The sequence below is a fragment of the Pongo abelii genome, chromosome 2 (genome assembly GCF_028885655.2).
Source record: "Pongo abelii isolate AG06213 chromosome 2, NHGRI_mPonAbe1-v2.0_pri, whole genome shotgun sequence".
Classification (NCBI taxonomy): Eukaryota; Metazoa; Chordata; class Mammalia; order Primates; family Hominidae; genus Pongo; species Pongo abelii.
Genome location: NC_085928.1, coordinates 72,888,450 through 72,902,046, shown reverse-complemented (window position 1 = coordinate 72,902,046; position 13,597 = coordinate 72,888,450).

Genomic DNA, 13,597 nt, shown 5'->3' with positions numbered 1-13,597 from the left:
GGTTTTCTTTTCCTATGTTAATTCACTTAGGATAATGGCCTCCAGCTGCATCCTTGTTACTGCAAAGGACATAATTTTGTTTGTGTTTATGGCTGCATAGTATACCATGGTGTATATTTACATTTTCTTTATCCAATGCACCATTGATGGGCACCTGGGTTGATTCCATGTCTTGGCTATTGTGAATAGTGCTGCAATGAAAATGAGAGTGTACGTGTCTTCTTGGTAGGATGATTTGTTTCCCTTTGGATTTATATTCAATAATTGAACTGACAGGTTAAATAGTAGTAATGTTTTAAGTTTTTTGAGAAATCTCCAAATCGCTTCCCACAGTGGCTGAATTAATTTACATATGATTTACAAATCATATTTATTGATTTGTGTATGTAGAACCATCACTGTATAAGCATTCCCTTTCTCCACAGTCTTGCCAGCAACTGTTGTTTTTTGACTTTTTAATAATAGCCTTACTGTTATGAGATGATAGCTCATTGTAGTTTTGGCTTGCATTTCTCTGATGATTAGAGATGTTGAGCATTTTTTCATGTTTGTTGGTCACTTGTATTTCTTTTGAGAAGTGTCTATTCATGTCTTTCTCCAACTTTTTAATGGCGTTATTTGGGCTTTGTTGCTAGTTTAATTGTTTAAGTTCCTCAAAGATCCCCAATATTAGATCTTTTTTGGATGCATTGTTTGCAAATACATTCTTCCATTTGGTAGGTTGTCTGTTTACTCTTTTGACAGTTTCTTTTGCTGTGCAAATGCTCTTTAGTTTAATTAGGTCTCACCTGCCAATATTCATTTTTGTTGCAATTACTTTTGAGTACTTAGTCATAAATTCTTTCTCAAAGCTACTGTCCAGAATGGTGTTTCCTAGGTTTTCTTCTAGGGTTCTTAGTTTGAGATCTTACATTTAAAATTTTAATTTACCTTGAGTTAATTTTTGTATATGGTGAAAGGTAGGGGACAATTTCATTCTTCTGCTTATGCCTAGCCAGCTATCTCAGCACCATGTATTGAACAGGGAGTCCTTTCTGCATTGCCTATATTTGTCAACTTTGTTGAAGATCAGATGGCTGTAAGTGTGTGGCTTTATTTCTTCATTCTCTTTTCTGTTCCATCGGTCTATGTGTCTGTTTTTGTACCAGTACTATGCTGTTTGGGTTACTGTTGCCTTGTAGTATAGTTTGAAGTAGGGTAATGTTTCTAGCTTTGTTTTTTTTGTTGTTGTTGTTTTGTTTTTGTTTGTTTTTTGCTGAGGATTGCTTTAGCTATTTGGGCTCTTTTTTGGTTCCATATAACTTTCAGAATAGTTTTTTCTAGTTCTGTGAGAAATGATGTTGGTAGTTTGACAGGAATAGCATGAATTTATACATTGCTTTGGGTAGTATGGCCATTTTAATGATATTTATTCTTCTAATTCATGAGCATGGGATATTTTTCCATTTGTTTGTGTCATCTCTGATTTTTTTTTAGCAGTGTTTTGTAGTTCTCCTTGTAGAGATTTTTTCATCTCCTTGGTTAGATGTATTCCTAGGTATTTTTTTTTTTATTTTTGGTGGCTATTGAAAATGAGACTGCATTCTTGATTTGGCTCTCAGCTTGAACATTATGGGTATATAGAAATGCTACTGATTTTTGAGTTGGCTTTGTATGCTGAAACTTTACTGAAATTGATTTTCATGTCCAGGAGACTTTTGGTGAAATCTTGAGGATTTTCTAAGTATAGGGTCATATTGCCTGTGAGGAGAGATAATTTGACTTCTTTTTCTTTTTGGATGTCTCCTTTTTCTTTCTCTTGCCTGATTGCTCTGGCTAGCACTTCCGTTACTATGTTGATAGGAGGGGTGACAGTGGACATCATTATCTTGTTCCAGTTCTCAAGGGGAATCCTTTTTTTCCTGCCCATTCAGTATGATGTAGACTGTGGGTGTGTTTGTCAAAGATGGCTGTTATTATATTCCTTTCATGTCTAGTTTCTTGAGAGTTTTTATCATAAAGGGATGTTGGATTTTATTGAAAGCTTTATCCGTGTTTCTTGATGATTGTATGGTTTTTGCTTTTAATTTTGTTTACGTAGTGAATCATAATTATTGATTTATGTATGTAGAACTAACCTTGCATCCCAGGAATCAAGCCTACTTGATCATGATTAATTAACTTTTTGATACTCTGTTGAATTCAGTTTCCTAATACTTTGTTGAGGATTTTTGTGTCTATGTTCATCAGGGATATTGGCTTTTGGTTTTCTTTTTCTGTTGTATCTTTGCCAGGTTTTGGTATCACGGTGATGCCAGTTTGTAGACTGAGTTAGAAAGGTGTCCTTCTGCCTCAATTTTTTGAAATAGTTTCAGTAGAGTTGATACCAGCTCTTCTTTCTGCATCTGGTAGAATTCGACTGTGAATTCATCTGGTCTGAGACTTTTTTTAGTTGGCAGCTTATTTATTACTGATTCAATTTTAGAACTCGATATTGACCTGCTCAGGATTTTAATTTCTTCCTTATTCATTTTGGTCAGATTGTATGTTTCCAGGAATTTATCAATTTTCTCTAGATTTTCTAGTTTTGTGTGCATAAAGGATCTTTTGTACTTCTGTGGGATTGGTTGTAATGCTGCCTTTCTCGTTTCTAATTATGCTTATTTGGTCTGTCTCTTTTTTTTTCTTTGTTAATCTAGCTAGTGGTCTATTGATCTTGTTTATCTTTTCAAAAAACCAACCTTTGGTTTTGTTGATTTTTTGATATAAATTTTTGGGCCTCAATTTTGTTCAGTTTCATTCTGATTTTAGTTATTTCTTTTCTTCTACTAGCTTTGGAGTTAGTTTGTTCTTGTTTTTCTAGTTTCTCTGGGTGTGATGTTACACTGTTAATTTGATATTTTTCTTTTGAGGTGGGTGTTTATAGCACTACAAAGTTTCCACTTAACATGGCTTTCACTGCATTCCAGAGATGTTGGTATATTGTATCTCTATTTTCATTTGTTTCAAGGAATTTTTTGCATTCTTTGAATTTTGTTGTTTACCCAAAAGTCATTCAGGAGAAACTTGTTTAGTTTCCATGTAATTGTGTGGTTTTTGAGAGATCTTCTTGGTATTGATTTCTATTTGTATTACACTGTAGTTGAAGAGAATGGCTGATATGATTTCAATTGTTTTGAAATTATTGAGATTTGCTTCATATCAGAGCATGTAGTCCATCTTAGAGTATGTCCTATGTGCAAATGAGAAGAATGTATGTTCTGTGGTTGATGGGTGGAGTATTCTATAGAACATCTGTTAGGTCCAATTGGTGAAGTTTTGAGTGTAAGTCTAGAATTTCTTTTTGAGTTTTCTCCCTTGATGATCTACCTAATGCTGTCAGAAGGGTGTTGAAGTCCTCCACTATTATTGTGTGGCTGTCTTTTTTAGGTCTGGAAGTACTTGTTTTATAAATCTTTCCCACTCCATTCTGCTATTGAGCCTATCCATTAGAGTTTTTAAAATTTTTGTTATATACTTCTAAAATTTTCATTTTATTATTTAAATATTTTTATTTCTTTACTAGGATTTTATTTCTGATACTTAAATGTATTTTTTCATTTGTTTCAAGTGTGTTTGTCATTTTTGTTGAAGCATTTTTACGATGGCTTGTTAGATACTTCTCGCATCTCCAGTATCTCAGTATTATTATCAGTTTGTTTATTTTTCATTATTTTTGGGATCTTTCTGGTTCTTTGTTGATGAGAGAATCATTTTGGAATGAACCCAAACACATTGGATATTGTGTTATGAGACTACGGATCATATTTAACCCTTCTATTTTTGCTATCTTTTTCTCACATCAATTCATCAGGTAAATGAGGGAACACCACCTTATATCTGTGGGTAGGGGTGGAATCCAAGATTTCCACCTCTGTATTAATTGAAACCCAAAGGGTACAGTTTCCTTATTACTGCCTGGTGTTGGTGGGAATCCTGAATCTCCATACCTTTCTGGCTAGCAGAAACAGGAATATCTTATTACTTCTTCCCTCATGACTTTTGCTGACACCACAGTCAGGGTAGTTTCATTACAAATAGGCAGTTGTGAAAGTCCCGACTCTCCACTTCCTCTCCTCTTACATTATGTCAATGGTAAGGACCCTTCATAACTTTTGTATGAGAGTGGAAATCCAAGTTTCCCATGTAGTCTTTACTGACAGCATGAGGGGGTCTGAGTTACTGTTTGGTGGAAGTAAATTTGCCTATTCCTGACTTGGTATTGCTCTCTGCTACCACCCTGGTGGATAGGTTGTGTTGTCTTGTTACTACTTGGAAAGAGTTGAAGTCTAGGATATCCCTTGGCCTTTGATAGGGTGGGTGGAGATGAAAGTCAAATGTTTTGTGTGATCTTTGCCTAGAATAGAGTAGTCATTGTTTAAAAGTTTTCTGTCTTCCTAAGTTGCCCCTTTCCTCTTTCTATGGCTTGAGAAAACGAAATTTTGATGTGGCTTTTTTGACTGTGATTATTGGTCTTATTAGGTTGCTGGCTTCTTCAGCAGCAATCCAAGACATATGAAACAAAAAGGTAATCTAGAGAAATCAATACCACACCATTCCATGGGGCTTGAGTTCCCAGGATTTGAGAGGTTTTTTTTGTTTTGTTAATGTTTGTTATATATATATAATATCCAAGCTTTTTCATCGTACTTTCTAGGAGGAATAGGAGAAATAATATCTGTTTCATCTTCGCAGAAAGCTTGTTTGACTTTTTAATGTTATATCAACATTGAAATTATGGAATAAATCTTACTTCGTCATGATGCATTGTTAACTCTGTATGTACTTGGATTTGATTTGATAATATTTTATATAGAGAATTGACTTGTAACTTTTTTTATGTGATAGCTTTGTCAGTTTGTGGGATCAAGTTTATGCTGGTTTCACAAAACAAGTTGAATTCTTCTCTCTTTTCTTCTCTGGAAAAGTTTGTGTCAGAATGGTATTTTTCTTTATTTACTTTTGATAAAAGTTATTGGTGAAGCGCTCTGAATTGGGAATTTTCTTAGGATTCAATTTTTAAAATAGATATGGAACAATTTCCATTTTCTATTTATTCCTTACTAGTTTTGTAGGTTGTATTTTTTCTATACTTCAATTTCTTCTGTATCTTTGAATTTATTTGCATAAACTTCTTCGTAATTTCCCTTTATTTCCCTTATAATACCTGTATGTTCTCAGTTTTTTCATTCTTTTATTGGTGATTTATGTTTTATTGCTTTCTGTTTTTTGATTAGTCTATTTTTTATATTGTTTCCTCAAAGAACCAACTTTTGGCTGTTCAAATTTTCTATATTTAAAATTTATGTTCAATTTTATTATTTTTTCTCTTATCTTTATTATTTCTGTTATTTTATTTTATCAGAGTTTAGTTAAGTTTATTTTCTTGAGGTGTGTATTCTGTAAATGATTTTAGCCTATTATTTTAATATTTGTATTTAAAGTTACAAATATCATTGTAAGCACAGCTTTAAAAGTATCTCACAATTCTTAACATGCTTTATTTTTATTATTACTCAGTAATTACTATTAAATTATTTTGAAATTATTATTTAAACTTAATACTTTTCACCTTGTAATTTACAACAAGGTGTCTTCTTTGACTTGGGGTTATTTTGAAATTCAAAATTTATTTTCCAAGCAGTTGGGATTTCTACATGTCTTTTGGATTTCTGGCTTAATTCCATTGTGGTCAGAAAGTATGTCTTAAATGTTTCTATTTTTTCCCTCATATGTGTTGACCCTAGTTTTCTAGTTTAGCACAATGTAAATTTTTATAATTTTTTAGGTACATGAAAAAATATATACTCTTTCATCATTGAGTACAGTTGCCTATATATGCCAATTGGCTGATATTTATTCATATGTGTAATATCTTTACTTTTTAACTTTGTTCTAACAATTATTTAAAAATATGTGTAAAAGTTTCCTACTCTGATTATGGATCAGTCTATTTCTCTTTCATTTTTGTTATTTTTTCCAACATATTTTAAGCTATATTTTTTGGTGCATACAAATAATATTTTAATTTTCATTTTTTTGGCTCTATCATCAATATGAAATGCTCTTTGTTATCTCAAGTAATACTTTTTGTTTTATAGTCTAATTCGTTTAATTTTACTATATCTACTCCACAAATACTTAGATGAGTATTTGTATGACAAATATTTTCCCATTCTTTTACTTTTTGCCTTTTGTATCCTTTTATTTAAGATATGTCTCCTCTAAGTTACATAGTATTTTAACTTTTTGTGTATACTAACTTGGTCTTTTTTGCCCCCTGTAGAATATTTCATCTATTTACATTTGATGTAATATAATTAAGTGGGTTTAAGTCTATCATTTTACTACTTTTATATATTTTTTGGTTTTATGTTCTCCTTTTCTTCTATTTTGCCTTTTATTTAATCAAACTTAAAAAAAATGTTCTTCTCTCTCTGTTTGCTAGTTAAAAATTATTTCCATTTTAGTTGTTATCCCAGAGATCACAACATACATTTTTAACTTAATAGATTACAAAATATGGTAATAGCTTTACCACTTCCCAGAAAATTCTAACTTTTGGACTCTTTAATTCTTTTTAATTTTTCTGATTCCTTTCATTTATTGTCTTGTATTTTAATTCCATATACACTTTAGTCACCATAAGCCTTATTATTATTTAGTACAATAGGGAGTTAAATTTATGCACATATTTATTCATTTAATAATTTTCATTTCTTTATTTTTGTGCTTCTCTCTGGCATCATTTTACTTCCGCCTGAAGTATTCTCTTCAGTATTTATTTTAGGGAAATTCTTCTGTTGACAAATAGTTTTTGCTTGGCTGGAAGCATCTTTATTTTGCCTTCATTTTTAAGAGATATTTTATAATCCATCAAATTGAATTTGAAATGTGGCAGTTATTTTTCTTCAGCAAATTAAAAATGCATTTTCATTGTTTTCTAGCTTTTATCACTTCTGTTGAGAAGTCAACTATCAGTCTTATTGTTGCTTCATTGAAAGTGATGTTTTCTTTTCTTTGGCTGCTTTTAAAATTTTCTCTTTGTCTGTGGCAAATTATGCCCCATGGATTAAATCTGGCCCAATGCATGTATTTGTAAGGTTTTATTGGAACACAGCCATGGCCATTTGATTACATGTTATCCATGGCTGCTTACAGCAGAATAGTTGTGACAGAGATAGTATGACCCTCAAAATCTAAACTATTAGGTTGGTGCAAAAGTAATTGCAGTTTTTGTCATCACGTTTAATGGCGAAAACCACAATTAAAAAGAATATTTTCTATCTGGCTCTTTACAGAAAAAGTTAGTTCATTCCAATCTATAGTTTTCAGCAATTTGAGTTATAATATGCCTAGCTTTGCTATTTATTTTTTCATTTAAAAAATCCTGTGTGAGGTTTATAAAGCTTCTTGAACCTTTAACTTGGTATGTTTCATAAGTTTGGGGAAAGTTTCAAAGAGTGGTCCTAACCATTCTTCCTCTTGACTCCTTTTTAGATGTCGATTGTCAAATTTTCAGCATCTCACGTGCCATTTATACTCATTTCTCTATTTTCAATTCTTCTATTCATTCAGAGTAAATATTTTATTATTATTTTATTTTGCTGTGCTGAAAGGTTTTTTTTTTCTTTTCTTTTTTTTTTTTTGAGACGGAGTTTCGCTCTTGTTGCCCAGGCTGGAATGCAATGGTGCGATCTCGGCTCACTGCAACCTCCACCTCCCGGGTTCAAGTCATTCTCCTGCCTCAGCTCCCAGGTAGCTGGGATTACAGGCGCCTGCCACCACGCCCAGCTAATTTTTGATTTTTGGTAGAGACAGGGTCTTGCCATGTTGGCCAGGCTGGCCTTCAACTCCTGATCTCAGCTGATCCACCTGCCTCAGCCTCCCAAAGTGCTGGGGATTACAGGCGTGAGCCACCGCGCCCGGCCAGTGAAAGATTTTTATATCTTCCTATTTTATTCTTACTATCAATTATGTTTTTCTGTTCTAAAATTTCCATTGAATTCTTTATAAATTCTATTTTTCAAGTGAAGTTCTCCATTTTGTCTTATATTTTATTAAGCCTATTAATTGAAGTTATTTTAAAGTGAATGTCTTGATCCTCTAAGGATTTGTTTCTGTTGTCTACTTTTTTCTCATTTTTCCTCATATAGTCCTGCTCGTGAGAAGCCTGATGACTATTGGTAGATGTCAGATTTTGCATGTGAAAAATTGAGATTATCTAAAGCGCTATTTGATATTATTTTCTTCCAGAATGGATTTATTCTGCTTCTGGTAGGCAGTTAAAGTGGGGATAGACTGCCTAATCTAGTTTGGGATTGAATTTGTTTGAAATGGAATTTCAGTCTTTGTTATAACTTATCTTAGTCTTGCTCACTTTCACTCCTAGGGTATATCCCTTTTGGGGTACTAATTTGAAGTCTAGATCTTCATCAGACCCCTCTCTTCTTGGTTGCTCCTGAACTCTAATTTTTGTTTCTCCAGCTCTGTGAAACTGTAGAAAATCTGCTCAACTTTCCAGCTCATTAGCCACTGTTTTCCGCTTTGCTTCCTAGGGTCTCAGCCCCGTGCGCTTACTACTGGAAAATGCCTTGAGGGAAAATGGCACAGATCTTCTATCTCTTTGCTTTCCTTCTCTCTGTGATGCTGAGTCCTCATGTCGAATTGCCTTGCCAGGTCTATAATACCTTGAACACATCTAAAAATATGTATATTTGTACAAAAGTTCTAGTTCTTAACCGGAAAGTTGATCCGCAATAAGCTACCCCATGTGCAATAGACGTAGCAATCCTTTAACCTACATAAAACTTTTCTTTAGCATTTATGCCAAGAGACTTTCGTGATTCTTACTCTGAATAAATTTTCAAATTTTTATTTCCAGAATCCAGGGCATGTGTTCGTTTCCGATCAGAATACCTTCAAAATTATCAATGGCCCGGCTGGGCACGGTGGCTCACACCTGTAATCCCAGCACTTTGGGAAGCTGAGGCGGGCGGATCACGAGGTCAGGAGATCGAGACCATCCTGGCTAGCAGGGTGAAACACCGTCTCTACAAAAAAATCAGCCGGGCGTGGTGGCGGGCGCCTGTAGTCCCAGCTACCCCGGAGGCTGAGGCAGGAGAATGGCGTAAACCTGGGAGGCAGAGCTTGCAGTGACCCGAGATCGCATCACTACCCTCCAGCCTGGGCGACAGAGCAAGACTCTGTCTCAAAAAAAAAAAAAAAAAAAAAATATCAATGGCCCTTTTCTGTCTCCTATGATACTTCCAGGTATTTCTTCCATGGATTTCATATATGGCTCTTCATGTTAAGTTGTGAAGGAGCATATTATATTGCTGGGCAGCCCAGATTATTAGAAAATAACATTTGATAAATAACCAGAATGTATTGGATGAGCAAATGACATGTATTCTAGAATTTACTTAAATAAAAGTGTATCCCCTTTCAAATAACAGCTCAGAAGGCTAAATTCTTATTCCAGCACTAATGGCCAAAGCTTGAAACAGTTTGGAGTATTTGGAGTCACCCTTAGAATGCATCCTTCCAAATGTGCTTAGTGGTGCAAATCTTTTTCCTTGGAGGTTGGAATTAACTTGTAGAAATAGCCTATAGCCATTCAAGCCATAGTCTAGCTAATAATATGGTGACCAAATTTTGTAAAGCTTGGAAGTACAGTCTGCTAAGAGAGATGTAAAATTTGTTTCTATTTTTTAGGGTCCAATTCATCAACTTATTTTTAAACAAAATTTTACTTAGTGCTTACTGTGTGCCAAACACTCTGTTAGGTGCCAGGGAGAACAGTGAACAATACAAGAAATTAAATAATTGATTATTAATTCAAACAGTGAATATTCAACATGTAAAGTGGTTACACATACATAATATAGTCATACACACATATTGTACATTTGTGCAGTTCTATACATACATGTATACATACATATATACATTCCATATATGTCATGCATTCTCATGTATTTTTCATATTGATTTGTCATATAAGCCCCACTCGTTAGACTATCAGAATTCCAAGATATTTTTGTATCTCTTAACAATGTCTAGTCTGTTATTTTTCATATACTGAGAACTTTGTTAGTATTGACTGACTGATTAGTATTGATTGATTATCCATGTCTATATTTTTAAATAACAAACTCAAAATTGCCCTAAGCTCAGAAGTTGTTTGATTATAATATTTCTTACTGACAGTTGGTTTCTTTTCATAATCTATGAGCAAAATATTTACTTTAAATTGTAACACCTTTATAGAAATTTTGATAAAACTCGATAGATGGAGGCCAGGCGTCATCAGGGAAAAGAGGCAGCTTATGATTCATAAGAAACTGCGTGAATCAAAATAAATGGGAATATTTAATACAATGAGTGCTATCGGCTCTGACCCTATAGAGTTCAGTTCCATTATAACTGCTTATCTTAAGGAAAGGGTGGATTAAAATGACCACACACTTGGCACATGCGCCATCATGTACATTTGTATTTTAACATCCTTATGTTTCTTTTTGGCAATTAAATATGTTTTAAAAAACACATTTTGCTTTTCCTAGCACTTTACTCTTAAATTAGAAACAAAGATAATAAAATAGAAATCTAAAATGATACTCCAGAAACAGTGAATGCTTAGAGTTAGATTGTAATGAAGTATGTGCATCAGTTGGAAGCAATATTAAAAATACTGCAGTTTGCTTTCTTATTCAGTTCCATGTTTACTGTTCTAATGTAACAACTTAGTTGACATTTAATATTGAGATATGAAGATGTGTTTCAGAAACAGTTTCTGTGACAATATACTAGCCTGCTTCATGTGCCACCATATTTATGGAATGAGACTAACCCCGTAATAATTGCTTTAAATACATAAACCCTTTCTCTTGTATATCTTCTAAACAATGAAGAATAGGAGAAAAATGTTCAAATGCTGATATAACTTCCCAAAACAAAGTATTTGCTTCAATTTTAGCAAGTCTCACTATGGTCTGAATACAATTGGGATAAAGCTGTTTTCTATCAAAATGTAATAAGGCAGACAAAACCTTTCTGTAAAAGCCATTTGACACTTGATTTTTCAGAATGAATATTTGAAGCAGAATGAAATGTCATGTCAAGAGTGTATTATTAGAAAAATAGCAGATGGGTTGCAAATGAAGAGAAAACCTTCAAGGAACATAGAAAATTAAAGATAATTTGCAAATAACAGAAAAAGATCTTTCAGATATTTTGGGGGAAAAGAGATGACTCAATCAGTCTATAAGGTTCTATCTTGCTCAAATAGACTATGATGTGTCTGTCAGCATAGGCTCAGTTTGCTGCAGTAACAAATGACCTCCCCCATCTCAGTGGATTATGACTATAAATCTTTATTTCTGATTTGTACTTCACGTACATTGTTGTTCAGATGTGACTGCTTGTTTCACCCTGGGTTCCAAAATAATGGAAATTCTTCACGCATTGCTAGTCTTCATGGAAGAAGGAAAAGAAATCACAGGGAAGCAGGTGCTGGCTGTTAAAGCCACTACCTAGAAGTAATACCTATAATTTCTATCACATTTTATTATCCATTTCACGTAAGATAGTCTTGCCATAGTTGAATGGGTGGTGAATTATAATCTTCCTTTATGGAGAGGTAGTAAATATTCATAAACAATGATACTGTACCATGATGCCAGATGATGACAGAAAAAAGCATTGTTGTATTTAGAAATGCTGTAAGCATAAATACCTAGGGGAGACCAAGGAAACTGATAATAAGAGAAGTTGGCTGGATCCTATGATGGGAGACAAATAGAAAAAAGGAATACTACTAGTAGCTTAAGGGCAAATTGTGGCAGGCTCTGAATATGTGCCCAAGAGGTTTAGACAGTAATGATATTCTGTAGAAACAAGTTCATTTTAAGTTAGGTTTCTGTAAAAGAAGAGCCCGGGGGGCTGCAAGTAATTTATTTGAGACGTGATCCGAGGAAACAGGGTTGAGGGAAAGGGCAACTGAAACAAAAAAAAGAGTAGCTATTGACAGGTGAATTATTGAGCTGGTTACTGCTGTGGGCAACCCTAGCTTAACCCATTGGGAATGAAGTGAAGAGCTATGTTATTCTAGGTCCTCCAAGAAGGAGACATCAAGATTATGTTAAACATGAAATAATTTTATGAGAGGAAATGTCTTTGGGATAAAATGAAGAGAGTGCAGCATCCCAGGCTGTCCCACAGTCTAAGGAAATTCCTAGACTTAAAGTAATTTATCAAAGGAATCCCATGACTTCCAGGAATAGCCATGCACTACTCAGTAATTAAATAGGAGCAGCCTGTGGAAGAAAGGACTTCATCATGAACATAGAGATGGATTTTAGAGCACAGCAGCTGGGGCCCTCAGTCCATGATGTACCCTGTAATTGAAGGTCTGCATGGTACATTCCCATGGCTATTGCAGGAACCAGTAAAATTCACCTCAGAATTGTCCCTCCCAAGGAAGAGAGACTGAAGCGTGTATCCACTAATTTACTTTCTCTGTTGTTTAAGGATTGTTCCTAGGGGTGTAATCCCCATTTTTCCATGTGCATGGGATGAACCAATTCCTTCATCTTAAAAGAGAGCCCTGAGGCTGGAAAGTGGAGACATGTGACAGGTGCCTATGGTGTAGTGCTATCAGCATTCACAGGCTCCAACTATGACATCCGTGCCTGGAATCCAGAGTGAGCAGACAGTTGTGATACAGGGCCTGCAAAAGCAGCTGCCGTATGGCTTATGGCAGGTTTGTTAGTAAAGAAACAATAGAATTTATACTTTGAAATGATTTGCTGGCCGTATGTGGTGGCTCACGCCTGTAATCCCAACACTTTGGGAAGCTGAGGCAGGTGGATCAACTGAGGTCAGGAGTTCCAGACCAGCCTGGCCAATATGATGAAACCCCGTCTCTACTAAAAATACACAAAATTAGCTGGGCATGGTGGCAGGCGCCTGTAATCCCAGCTACTCAGGAGGCTGAGGCAGGAGAATTGCTTGAACCTAGAAAGGCAGAGGTTGCAGTGAGCTGAGATTGTGCCACTGCACTCCATCCCGGGCAACAAGAGTGAAACTCTGTCTCAGAAAAAAAAAAAAAAAAAGAATGATTTGTCTAGCTGCAGGATATGGAAAAACAGACAGAGTGGGATCAGGAAGATCATAGTCATTGTCCAGGTGATACATCTAGTATTATTGTATGACTATGCAGTTGGATAGAAAAGGCTTGAATTGTGATTTTGGAACAAGTTACTTAAATTTGTTAAGACTTAATTTCCTTGTCTGTAAAATGGGGATAAAATAATGCCTACCTGATACATTTATATTCTATGGCAAGTTATATAATTTTCGAGATTTTCTTTGTGCCTCTGTAAATGAGGATGTGAATGCCCACCTAATAGCATTGCTGTCAGAATTAAATGAGTTAATAGCATGTGAGACGCAATTTGTTGTCTAATAAATCTCAATTATCCAGTTTTGCCTTTCTAACAGAACTATATTTGGGAGTGTGGGAAAGGCAGCAATTTTTTTCAGTTAGCATACCTCATATTTATGCTTCTTTGCA